Source organism: Oppia nitens, unplaced genomic scaffold (assembly GCF_028296485.1).
Source record: "Oppia nitens isolate AA-2021 unplaced genomic scaffold, nextdenovo-longstitch-racon4-pilon3 scaffold36_pilon_pilon_pilon, whole genome shotgun sequence".
Lineage (NCBI taxonomy): Eukaryota > Metazoa > Arthropoda > Arachnida > Sarcoptiformes > Oppiidae > Oppia > Oppia nitens.
Genome location: NW_026533217.1, coordinates 214,046 through 226,437, shown reverse-complemented (window position 1 = coordinate 226,437; position 12,392 = coordinate 214,046). Strand labels below are relative to the sequence as shown.

At 25.2% G+C, this 12,392-nt stretch overlaps 1 protein-coding gene across 1 annotated transcript in view; it reads left to right on the top strand.

Moving 5' to 3' along the window:
• Nucleotides 1-12,392, top strand: part of LOC128957127 (putative uncharacterized protein DDB_G0292292) — a 147,467-nt gene that overhangs the window by 56,609 nt on the left and 78,466 nt on the right. The window lies entirely within an intron of this gene.

The following is a 12,392-nucleotide window of genomic DNA, read 5'->3' as shown; positions in this document are numbered from 1 at the left end:
TATAGCAACATTTGTTTCATCCAATTTATGTTTGCATTTATATACTGATCCATAATATCCTGAACCCAATAATTCAATTTCATTGTATAATAAATCATATTTATTTAATGTCTCATTTGTTGGATGATCTTTAATATTATTATTTAACATTAAACTATTCATTTTATATTAATTAAACTTCAAAATATTTTACATTTTACATTTTAAACATTTAAAAAATTTTCGTGTTATTATTAATATTAGATATTAGTTGTTAAATAAAATTATAATTACTACTTATTAGATGATTCACACTTATATATAATTTACGCATTTCATGTTATTTATCAATGTTACCATGATGATTATTATTATAAAACTTTAATGCAATAAATATATTGTAAATGTTAATTAAAAATTAATTTAATATAACAATAACTTATAAAATATTAGATTTTCTTAATTTATTAATCACTAATTAATATTTTATTATTATTAGACTATAAACTAAACATTTTATTTTATTTTAACGAAAAAATTATTTTTTACAATTAATAATCTAAACATTATATAAAAATTTTTGTATTATTATTATTATAAAATATTAGTTATTAAATAAAAACAATAATATGTAATATTTATATGATTCACACTATATATAATATATATATATAATTTACGCATTTCATATGATTTATCAATGTTACCATGATTATTTATTATTGTTATCAAACTTTAATGTAATAAATATATTGTAAATGTTATATGAAATTAATTTAATATAACAATAACTTATAAAATATTAGATTTTATAAATTTATTATTCACTAATTAATATTTTATTATTATTAGACTATAAACTAAACATTTTATTTTATTTAAACAAAAAAATTATTTTTTACAACTAATAATCTAAACATTATATAAAAATTTTTGTATTATTATTAATATTTGAAAATATTAATCGTTAAATAAAAATTCTATTATTTACTATTTAGATGATTCAGACTTTATATTATATATATATATAATTTAAGCATTTAATGTTATTTATCAATGTTACCATGATGATTTATTATTGTTATCAATATTTATTGTGATAAATATAAATGGTATATGATATTATTTTAATATAACAATAACATATAATTAAATATTATATTAGAATTATAAGTAATTTAAAATAATTTTATGTCTAACTTTGTCTCTATTGTCTTATTATACTATTTTGTTAATTACAATTATAATCACGATAATCGTATTTAAATGATATCTTATGTAATATATTTATAATATTAATAATAATAAAAATATACAAAATAAGTTAATTAAATAAAGCATAAATCTAATTTGTATTTAAAAAATATATAATTTATTATTTATATTGAATTGTTATATAAATTTAATTAATTATAAGAAATATTTTAAATTAATAAAATAATTATCAACATAAAAAATATTTTTACACTGTATTTTTATTAATACAAATTTATTCAGATAATAATTTTTTTTTGAAAATTTAAAATTATCAATTATTATTATTAATAATTATTTATTATAATAACAATAATCGTATATAATTGATAACTCATAATATATCTAATATATTTATAATAATAACAATACAAACAATATTTATATTTTATATTTATAAGATCATATTTAAATAAAGCATAAAACTCATTTTTTCAAAAAATTATAATTTATAATATAATGTATTAATAATTAATTATAAACAAAAATATTTTTGCTTTTGTTTTTTTTATTTAAAAAAAAAATAATTTTTACACTGTTATTTTATTATTAATAGAAATTTATTCACAGACAATAATTTTTTATTTTAGAAAATTCAAAAAATTGTTAACAAAAAAAATTTATCAATTATTATTCATTATTATTATTATTATTATTAATTCATAATAAAAAATTATTTTAATTAATTAATTAATTATTGTCACAACAGTACTTTAAAAAAAAAATTAAAATTTATAATATAATATATAAATAATTAATTATGAACAAATATTTTGGTTTTTTTATTAAAAAAAAAATTTTACACTGTTCTTTTATTAATAGAAATTTATTCTAAGACAATAATTTTTTATTTTAGAAAATTAAAAAATCAAATCAATTATTATTCATTATTATTATTATTAATTCATAATAAAAAATTATTTTAATTAATTAATTAATTAATTATTGTCACGACAGTAATTTTCAGTACAGTGTAAATCTTGACAACAAACTGGATAAACAATACGACCTTTATCTATATGATAATAAGTTTGGCAATTATTACCATTCTCAATACATTGATTACCTTAAAAAAAAAAATAATTTATATATATATTAATAAAATACTATATTAGTATTTATTTGAAAAATTATACAATTTATGTCACTTAATAGTTATTAATTTTTTTTTGTAATTTAATAATTTACATAATATATTAGCTAACTGTATACAACAAGTTAACTTGCTAAGCTTAAAGTTAATTGTTTACTTAAATTACAAAACAAAAAAAACAAACAAATTTTATGTTTATTAACTATAATTTTTATAATACAACATAATTTTTTAGATAAAAACATCTTTTAATATATATATATATATATATATATATTTATATATATATATAGATTTTTATTAATTAATAAAAAAATAAAAATTATTAAACATGATTATTATGTATTATAAAAATAATTTTTATTGTTTGTTTCTTTTAATTATTTAAAAAAATACTATTATAGTAGTATAAAAAATAATAGTAGTAGTAAAGGTATAGTAGTACACATCATTAATTAAAATTATTTTTAGTTATAGTTTAGTTAAGCTATTTAATTAGTTTTTCTTTATTTTTTATAAATTTAATTTGTTTAACAAAAGTAATATAAATTTATATACATTATTTAAATAAATTATTTTTCTTTAACAAATATTTAATATTTTTGAAATGATAAATTAAAATAAAAAAAAATATGTATTAAAAAAACAGTGTTATTATTTTTTTTTATTCAACACTAATGATTAAAAATAAAACTAATCTTAAATCAATATAATTAATTAAAAAAATACTAATTAAACATGATTTTTATGTTTTATAAAAATAATTTTTATTTTTTTGTTTGTTTTAATTATTTAAAAACCAGTCGGACAGTCAACTATCAGTCATTACATTCATCGGGTCCTGAATATCCTGAATCGATAGTCACATAGTTGACTAGTTGAACAATTATCAGTACAATTATCGTAACCAACCATAACAAATTGAACTGGTTACTTTTACTAGTACTACTACTACAACTATTAGCCATGGTCAATTTGGTCACAAAAAATTGTAGTGTGTCAGTCTACTATCGTCAGGCTACAATTATCTATTTCTAAATAAATAAATAAAAATTAATTAATATATAATATTGTTTTATAGCAAAAATAATAATAGCATATTTTTATTAAAAAATATTTTTTTTAATGAATTTAAATAATAATATATTTTATAATGATTTTTAAACATTTAATAATAATAATAATAATAATAATAATAAAACATTACTAACTTATTGTATTCTACAGTATTTGTTTTGTTGTTGTTCATTCAAGATATATAAATCAAAATGAAACAAAATAAAACAAAAATATATATATTTTTAGATGTTTTATATGACTAGAAAATAAAAAGTTTTGATTCAAAAAACTACTATTAAATTACCAGGGTTTTAAAAATGGCAGGCATAAACAATAGATTTTTTGCCTATTTTGCCAAATGCCTGCCCTGCCTCTGCCATGCCCTGGGCATCTATTTTCAGGTGGTGACACCTATTATTTTACTTTTATATTATTAATTTATCTATAAAACATTGTTTTATCAATACTTGTTTGTATTTTTATTTTGTATATCTTTACTTAAAAGGTAATATTATTGGAAATAATTATATTAATTGTAAATTTAATTAACAAGCTAAAAACAGTAAATTACATTATTTTTATAAATACAGTTGCTTTTTAGCAATTTAATGTTGCAAGCAAATAAAATAGATGCCCAAAATGCCAGGCATTTATTTGGGCATTGCCAGGGCAGACATTTATTTCCTTAAAACCCTGTAAATTACATCAATTTACGTAAAAAGTATATTTTTAGTTTTATAAATATATTTTTTAAAATATACTAGTGTAGTAATAGTATAAAAAATAGTAGTAGTAAAGATATAGTAGTACACATCAGTAATTAAAATTATTCTTAGCTATAGTTTAGTTAATCAAGTTAATTAGTTTTTTAAAAATTTTTATAATGTAAATATTATTAGTAGTAGTAATTCTTGCGTTTAATAAAATTAATATAAATTTATACACAGTATTTAAATAGATTTTACCAAATCTTTTTATTTTTTATTTACCAAATATTTAATATTTTTGTAATGATAAATTATAATAAAAAAAATATGTAATTAAAAACAGTGTTTATTTTAAAACTAATTTTTTTGTTCTTAAATTTTAATTACTTTATCAATATAATAATGATAAACTATATTATTATTATTATTATTATTATTATTATTATTATTAATCAAATATTGTTGTTGCTTAATTAAGGATCCCCTTCAAGACAAGACCCTTCAATACATTGCAAATTAGCGCAACAAACGGGTTCAACAGGTAGTTGTTTTTCATCGTCAAAATAAGGAAGTCAATATACTTTTGTACAACCTAGTTTTTATTAAGAAATATATATATTAATATTATAAAATACTAAATATTTAAAAATTATATATATTTTAATATTATATATATATATATATATCAGGGTTAAGTAAGGAATAAGTAAAGGGTTAAGGCGAAAATACCCCCCTACTATAAACATTAAGTATTATTTAAAAAATTAATTATGTTAAAAGTTATTAAAATACTAAAATTAACTCATATTGTATTATTAATGCTTTTATCAACTATTTTTAAATCTTAAATACATTATTTTATTTTTTGTTAAAATATTAGTTAATAATTTTTAAAAATTTTTAAAAAATTATCTATTGCTAAAATTAGTTTTTTTTATTAATTATTAATTTTTTGTTTATATTTTTGGAAATTTTAATATTTTCCTATGAATTTATACGTGAACTTATAGGAACTTTATGGAATTTACATATTTGAGAATTTAAGGAAATTTTCTCTAGGCCCCCTTGATTTTTCGAGAATTTACCCCCTAAAATCCAAAACCTTGCTTAACCCTGATATACTGTATATATATAATATATTTTTGTACATTTTGTTAAAAGTTATGTTTATTTTAATTATTGAAAATATATACATTATAATTATTAAAGTTAAATTATTTAATTTTATATAAAATGTTTATTAAATAATTACCTTCTGTTTGTTGGCTCAATGATATCTGCATAATGTTTATCGCAAACATAAAACAATAAAAAATAATTGTTTTATTAGTAAACATCGTTTACTTTTTTATTGTAAATAGATTTAGTATATTTAAGTACTTCTAAATACAAAATGCTATAGAAATAGTATTCAATAAAATAAATATAATTAACGTAATCTAAGCGGATATTAAAAAAGTATTTATAAAAGTTTTGTATTTTTATTTGTTTTACGTAAATTAAGTAATTTGATAGTAGTCAAAATAAAACATGTGTATGTGAGTTTAAGTTTGTCTATATATGTGTATGTGTGTGTATGTGTGTGTAAGTGTGTGTAAGTGTGTGTAAGTTTGTGTGTATGTGTGTGTATGTGTGTGTGTGTGTAAATTTGTATATGTGAGTGTATGTGTGTGTATGTATGTGTGTAAGTGTGTCTAAATTTGTCTATGTGTGTGTAAGTTTGTCTATGTTTGTGTAAATTTGTCTATGTGTGTATGTGTGTATGTATGTGTTTGTATGTGTTTGTATGTGTGTGTAATATTTTTGACGACTTAAAAATAACAAGTTTTGATTCCAACAACAATCAAATAGATTACATAGATTTACGTAAAATGATATATTTAAAAATTTTTTTTTTAGTTTTATAAATATATTTTTTAAAATTTAAATTAAATTATTAATAAGTTTATTCTTATAATTGAATTTGTTTTTCTGTATTGTTATAGATGTGTATGTTTGCGTTAATTTATGTAATATGGTAATAGAAAAAAATACAAATAACAGATTTTTAAAAATTAATTAAATAAAGTTTTAATAAATTATTTAAAACATATAGTTTAACTTAAAATTCCGAGCTTCACAGAAAACTATTTTAATCAAAAATTAAACTAAATTAAATAAATAATATATATATATATATATACAGTATATATGTTAGTATTATTATTATTATTATTATTATTAATGTCTATCGGCTAGTAATGACATAACATCCAGGGGTAGACATTTCGGGTCTGACAATAGCCTACTCGACAAATGTGACCAAATTTACGTTAGTCGACGGCGTATTTGTAGTATTGGTTAATTGATCCCGACTTTACGGGTCTATACCATCATCGGGTAGCCATTCCTGTTCACAGTAACCTACAATAATAAAATCATAGGCAACATAGGGAACATAGGGAACATAGGGAACATAGGGAACATAGGGAACATAGGGAACATAGGGAACATAGGGAACATAGGGAACATAGGGAACATAGGGAACATAGGGAACATAGGGAACATAGGGAACATAGGGAACATAGGGAACATAGGGAACATAGGGAACATAGGGAACATAGGGAACATAGGGAACATAGGGAACATAGGGAACATAGGGAACATAGGGAACATAGGGAACATAGGGAACATAGGGAACATAGGGAACATAGGGAACATAGGGAACATAGGGAACATAGGGAACATAGGGAACATAGGGAACATAGGGAACATAGGGAACATAGGGAACATAGGGAACATAGGGAACATAGGGAACAATACCTTTACCGACGGCCAGCTGACAGTCATTGGTTAAGGGATTGAGACATAGTCGACATTGGTTGCACTGGGGTCGCCATAATAGTACAACATGATTGCCCAGTTGGACATCATCGGTAACTCCCGGACCAATCGATTCGACAATACCCGCTCCTTCGTGACCGTTGATCATCGGCTGGCCATAGGGTACGTAACAATCGGATCGTTGGCCCCAAATTGTCGATGCGTCCGATCGATCGGCAGAATTTGACCCGTATTTCACCTGATTTGGGTGCGGCAACTATTAGGTCCTATCAGGACTAGCGGCCGGTTTGGCCAACTAAATACGGCTTCCTTGCACCTAATTGGCTGATCTATTGTTGCCATAATATACAGTATTATTCAGTATTATTATTATTATTATTATTATTTTTGTATATCACGGTTGTTCCGGTGTGATCACAGTTGTGTCGGCCACTTTTGGTGGCAGAGACACGACTGGTTAGACTCAACTCAAGTCTAGTACTTTTCTTACTGTTCTACAACTCTGAAGTATCACTGCTTTTTGCATTTCATAGATCTTAGTTTTTCTGATTTCCAGTGATTCCAAACTTAGGGCCAGATTTTTCGGTATTACGGCCATTGATGACAGGATTATAGGTATGATTTCAACTTTCTTAATGCGCCACATCTTATTGATCTCATAGGCCAAGTCTGTATATTTTCGGCGTTTCTCACTATGCGTGTCCTGTAGTTTGTGTGTTAGTGGGACCGCTATGTCTATTATGTACGCCTTATCTTGATGTTTGTCTACTAGTACTATATCTGGGCGGTTGTGGGCCACAGTTTTATCTGTTCTTATTTCTTTATCCCAGTAGAGCTTGGCTCTGTTGCTTTCCATTACACTTTGTGGCTCGTATCTATAGTATGGTAATGGTTCTTTGATTAGTCCGAATCTTATTGCCAATTCCTGATGTATGATTTTGGCTACTTGGTTGTGACGGCTTAGGTACTCGGTGTTTGTGAGTACTTTACACCCATTTAGTATATGTTCTATTGTTTCGGACTCCATATGACACATCCTGCACTTGTCTGTTGGTATATTTAGCTTTTGGATGTATTTCTGATGGTTTCGTGTCGGAATCACTCGATCTTGTATTGCCATCATGAACCCCTCTGTCTCTCCATGAAGACCGGCGTACTTCAACCATTTTGTAGACATTTCTTCGTCTACGTGTGTTTGGTTGAGTTCTGCCCGGTATCTTCCGTGAAGTTCTTTTGAGGCCCATGTGTTAATCCTCTCTTTTTCATTTTGTATTTCTATTTGATGTTCATTATTGCTGAGATTTAGAGGTGTGTAGTTGTAATCGAGTGTTGATGTTATTTTGTGGAGCTCTGAGACATTGCATTTTTGTTGATGGTATTTTCTCAGCAATTCTCGCTGTTTGGCTTCAAGGCTTACAATGTTTAGTAACCCTCTACCCCCATGTTTTCTACTAACACATAGTCGTGCTACAGAACTTCTAGGGTGGTGTAGTCCAAACATTGTAAGTTGTCGCCTTATATGTCTTTCAATTGTCTCAAGTTCTGTTTTACTCCATTTTATTATTCCGAACGAGTATGTCAGTACAGGTATAGCCCAAGTGTTTATTGCTTTGAATTTGTTGTTTGAGTTTAGTTGAGATTTTAGTATTTTTATTATTCTTTGGTTTAATGTTTTCTTTATTTCTTCTTTAACTTCTGTCATTTTAGATTTATGCATTTGCTTAATTCCTAAGTACTTATATATATCTCCATTTTCTAGTGCCTTTATATATCCATTTTCAGTTTCGTATTGATTTCTTTCAGAATAGACTCCTCTTTTCAGTTTCATTATAGCACATTTATCTAATCCAAATTCCATATTTATATCATTGGAGAAAGTTTCTGTTGTTTTTAACATTGCATTTAAATCAGATTCTTTTTCGGCGTATAGTTTTAAGTCGTCCATATATAGTAGATGTGTTAGATTATATTTTGTATCACTTGATTTTAGATTTACGCCTTTTAGCTTTTTAAGTAGTGATGACAGTGGGTTTATGGCTAAGCAGAACCACAGAGGACTGAGTGAATCTCCTTGAAATATTCCTCTATTTATTTTGATTTCTGTACTTATTTTTGTTTCATTATTAGTATTGACACACAATTTAGTTTTCCATTTTTTCATCATATTTTCTAATGTGTTTATCAGTGTGTTGTCAATTTTATATAGTTTTAACACTCTTAATAACCATTTATGTGGGACTGAATCGAATGCTTTCTTATAGTCTATGTATGCCATTTCAAGATTTCTATGTTTTTGACGAGCTCTTATTGTTATAATATTGTCTATTGTTAATTGCTCTTTACAGCCCATTGAGTGTTTTATACAGCCTTTTTGTTCTTCAGCTATTATGTTGTTGTTACTTAAATGATTATATATTTTTGTTGATATTATGGATGTTAGGATTTTATACATTGTTGTTAGGCAAGTGATGGGTCTATATTTGCTGGGATCTGATGTATTTTCTGTTTTTGGGAGTAGATATGTTATTCCGGAAGTGAGGAAGTCATCGGTTTGTCCTGTTTTTATTATTTTATCCATTGCTATTGCCATTGGTTGATGTACTGTTGTAAAGTGTTTGTACCAGAAGTTTTGTATTTTGTCTTGTCCTGGGCTTTTCCAATTGTGGGATTTCTTGAGGGCTTCGGTTAAGTCATCTTTAATTATATTTACTGAAGTCATAGGTGGTATTTCTTTATTTTCATCTTCAATATCATTTATCCAATTAGATTCTTTATATTCCTTTGGGTTGCTCCAGATTTCTTTCCAGTAGTTTTCTATTTCATCTATTTGTGGTGTATGGTTAATATTGCTTGAATTTATTTTGTTTTGATTTCTATAGAACATTTTTTCGTTATTATAGAACATTGTATTTTGCTTTCGTCTTTCGCTTTGTTGTTTATATCTTCTGATTCTTTGTGATAGTGCTTGAACTGTTTGTTTTAATGTGTCGTTGTAATTCCGGATAATAGCTTCAAATTCAGGTTTTCCAGGTTTTGTCTGTAATAATCGGTATATATCTTTTAATGATTGGTTAAGTCTTTTTGATTTGTTTCCATTTAACACTTGCGTTATTCTTCCTATTACTTGTCTTTTCCCTTCTATACGTGTCTCTATTCGCTTTTGCCATTTAGGTATTATATTTTCTTGATTTAGTTTTGTAGTTGACATGTGTTGTATTTTGTAGCCTAAGAGTCTCGATACTGCTACTGCTGCACAGTATGTTATTGTATTAATTGTGCTCAACGACATGTTATCTTCGATGTAATCTTTAAGTATATCATTAATTGTTATTATTGTAGATCTTGTTTTTACGCCACTTTTTATTTTTGGTAACTTAGGTCTGAGTTCTATTTCAAAGTCTTTATATTGTTCTAAAGAAGTTTTTAGTTCATTTTCTGCTGTTATTCTATTTATTTCATCATTTGTATTGATTCTGTTATCTGTTGTTGTAGGTGTCTCTTCCATTTCTGGCACTACTTCTACTGTGGTATTTAATTCAGTTGTTTCATTTAATGATAGTTCATGTGCCACTTGCTGTTTGATTTCTTGTAATTCTATTGGGGATATTTTATTATTCTTTGCTAAGAATCGCCGCTGGTCTGCAATCCTTTGTTCCGTTACATTTAGTTCTGGATATTTCTGTTTGAATGCTAAGTAAATTTGGTTTCTGTAATCAGTCATATTTGTTTCGAGTCGAGTTGATCTGTAGTATTCGCGCATTATCAAGGTATTCATCTCATGTGTCCATTTCATGCGCTTTTGCGATTTTTCAACCAAATTGGTCAGTTGTCGCTGAGAACCAGCTTGAACTGAAACATTTTGGAGGTTAGTCTGATTTTGTTGACTAGTCTGCGGTCGCATTACATCACAGCTTTGCCCGCATAGCACATCACTGCGTGGGATATGATGCATACTTAACGAACTGCAGTCAATGCCTACCTGCTGAACGCGGGATTTATTTGAGAGGGTACCTCCCGAACACCCCCCGTTATTCCTTCGACTACGTGTAATCATAATTATATATATATTTGTTTTTGGCCTTTTTACGGGGTCCCAGTCCCTAGAATAAGCTCAACACTAACATGTGTCTATTGCCACCCATTTCTCACCACTAACATGTGTTTGTTGAAATAGGATTTTTTATTTTTTGAAACAAAAGTGGCCATTGCGTGTGAGGACGAGTAACTACTCGAAGGGTGAAGAGACATCCTTGCGGACGTCTCTTCGGGGTGGGGGCACCTTTTTACTGGCACCCCCGGGTGGGGGCACCCTTGCGGGTACCCCCAGGTGGGTACCGATACCGAAGTACCGATACCCGGGGTCGGGCAGAAACTCGTCCTCACTTAGCACCCCGCTTTCCCCATACTACTTAAGTTGGCCGTCCTAAACAGCGTTGGTTGGGCAGGGACGGGAAGCACAGTTAAAACAATTTTTTTTCTCAGAAAAATTGCTTTACCACATCGGGGCTCGAACTATAGATCTTACTCTCCATTACACTACATAGCCCTACACACTAACCACTACACCACTGTGCCTCCTCTTATTATTATTATTATTATTATTATTATTATTATTATTATTATTATTATTATTATTATTATTATTATTATTATTATTATTATTATTATTATTATTATTATTATTACAACTATAATATAGAAATGCACTAAAATGAACTAATGAGTATATTCTAATATTACATAATATCAATGTATTTATATACAATAGGTGTCTAATAAAGTTTGCCTTTTACTGTATATTAGTAATAATATAAAATGATAATAAAAATAGTTTTCAAAACAAAAATGTGAGTAAATTAACAGATATAGTATTAGTAACCTTCACAAGCAATGGTCTCTTTTTATTTAATTATAAAAAATGTTTTTAATTTAAAAATCCTTGAAAATAATATTATAATATATTAAATAAATAGACATTTTTAATATCATATATGTATATAACATATTGTTAATCTAAGTAATATACCGTATAGTTATAACAAATTGCTTATAATAATTAAAATTCTTTCTAAAAAACTTTTTACAATCATATAATTGTTTAAAATCATGCATTTTTTAAAAAATATTTATATTTAGCTTTTTAATAAATTTGTTAATAAAAATATACTCAAATTAAGACCTAAAAATTATTATTAAAACTTGTTATATAAGTTATATATTTTTACAATAATATTGTTTACTATATTATATAATACTAGTTAGTAAACAGGCAGCTAATCAAGCGTTTAATTTTGTTTTATTTTATATAACTTATATCTATATATTTTTTTTGTAGACAAACTTATAATTATGTTTGAAATATTATTATTATTATTATTATTATTATTTATGTCAATTGTTACGATAGATATCATTGTTATTTTATATGTTATGTTAATTAGATTATAAGCTATTTTTTGTTTATTAATAGTCTAATA